Below are 2294 nucleotides of genomic sequence, written 5' to 3'. Positions count from 1 at the left end.
TCTTTCAGCTGAGGTAGCTTTAAGATCTTTCTGATCTTGTCAGGGGTGGTATGAACAATCTTTCCTCTGACCACGGTCCGATAGTCATAGAGAGCAGTCCCAGATTGTTTCTGCTTGTCAGTTTGCCACATATTAGCATAGAACTCCTGGACCATGTTCCTTCCCACTTTTGTTTCAGGATTAGCTAGGACTTCCCAGCTCCTGATTCGAATTTGCTCCTGGATCTCTAGGTATTCATCTTCTTTTAGATCGAATCTAACTTCCGGGATCACTGATCTCAGACCCATTATTTTGTTATAATGGTCCGAATGTTCTTTAGATAAGAACTTCCCTTGATTCCAAAGTGGTTTTGGAACGCTCTCTTTCTTGCCTCTTGGAGTGGGTTGTTTTCCTTTGGGGGCCATGATCTTAGTGATTGCGGATAAACACACCAAACTTAGAGGTTTGCTTGTCCTCAAGTAAAAGAAGAGAAAGGAGAGGGATAGAAGGAGAGCTAGGGGCAATTGTTGATGGGGGAGGAGGGAGGCCGAACTCAAATTTATAAGGGGGGGTGGGTTTTCGAAAAAAGAGATAAAGATATGATAAAAAGATTTATTTGGAAAAGATAAGATAGAAGATATGATAAAAGAAGATATAGTTTAAAATTGAGAGGATATGAAAGATTTTTGAGAAAGATAGATTTAATTTTTTGAAAAAGATAAAGTGGAGGTTTTGAAAAAGATATTGATGAGTTGAAAAAGATAGATTTGTAAAAAAAAATTTTGAAAAGAGTTGGATTGAATTTGCAAAGATGCCTGGTGCTTATGGATTAAAATACATTTGATATTTTTAGTGGTAGGGTTTTTAGAAATTATGGAGTTTAGAAATCAGGGTTCTTGACATGTTAATGTAAAATCATGCATTGAAACATCAAATTTGAAATTAGAATGGAAAAAACGTGCGGAAAAAAATGAATTTGGCTCCTCCCTGCCTTCCTGGCGTTTGAACGTCCAAACACTGCCTGTTTTGGGCGTTCAGCGCCCAATTGCTGCTCTCCTGGGCGTTCAACGCCCAGTGGGTGCCCTTTTCTGGCGTTGAACGCCCAGATTGCTACCATTACTGGCGTTTTCTTGCCAGTGAGCTCTTTTTCTCTGTTTTGAGTGCTGAGGTCTTCTGTAAATGATTCCTCACTGTAGTGTCAGTGAACTTTATATAAACAAATGAAAATAAAAATAAAAATAGGGCAAAATTCTTAGAGGATTGTTGCCCCATGGCTGGGTTGCCTCCCAGCAAGCGCTTCTTTATTGTCTTTAGCTGGACCTTGCTGAGCTTTTAATCTAGCTTCAGCCTTGAGCATTCTTGCTCAATGTTGCCTTCAAGATAATGCTTGATTCTCTGTCCATTGACAATGAACTTCTTATCAGAATCAATATCTTGAAGCTCCACATAACCATATGGTGATACACTTGTAATCACGTATGGTCCCCTCCACCGGGATTTCAGTTTCCCGGGGAATAGCCTGAGTCTAGAGTTAAACAACAGAACCTTCTGTCCTGGTTCAAACATTCTAGATGACAGCTTTCTGTCATGCCACTTTTTTTATTTTTCTTTATAAAGCTTGGCATTTTCGAAAGCTGTTAATCTGAATTCCTCTAGCTCATTTAGCTGGAGCAATCATTTTTCTCCTGCTAGTTTGGCATCAAAGTTTAGGAATCTGGTTGCCCAGTAGGCCTTATGTTCTAGTTCCACGGGCAGGTGACATGTCTTACCATACAGGAGTTGGTATGGAGAGGTACCTATAGGGGTCTTGAATGCTGTCCTGTAAGCCCACAGAGCATCATCCAAGCTCCGTGCCCAATCCTTTCTACGGGTATTTACTGTCCGTTCTAGGATTCTCTTTAATTCTCTATTAGAGACTTTAGCTTGCCCATTGGTTTGTGGATGATATGGAGTGGCCACCTTGTGGCGAATTCCATACCAAACCATGGCAGAGTAAAGCTGTTTATTGCAGAAGTGAGTGCCCCCATCACTGATTAGTACTCTAGGGACACCAAACCTGCTAAAGATGTGTTTCTGAAGGAACTTCAGCACTGTTTTAGTATCATTGGTGGGTGTGGCAATAGCCTCAACCCATTTTGATACATAGTCAACTGCCACCAGAATATAAGTGTTTGAGTATGATGGTGGGAAAGGTCCCATGAAGTCAATTCCCCATACGTCAAACAAGTAGGCGCGTTACATAGCCCAAATGGCATCCTTCTATAAGCAAACACTCCGGATGGACATGTGAATGTTGTTTTCTCTTGATCCTGGGG

Source organism: Arachis ipaensis, chromosome B01 (genome assembly GCF_000816755.2).
Source record: "Arachis ipaensis cultivar K30076 chromosome B01, Araip1.1, whole genome shotgun sequence".
In the NCBI taxonomy this organism is placed as follows: domain Eukaryota; kingdom Viridiplantae; phylum Streptophyta; class Magnoliopsida; order Fabales; family Fabaceae; genus Arachis; species Arachis ipaensis.
This window is presented reverse-complemented; position numbering follows the sequence as displayed.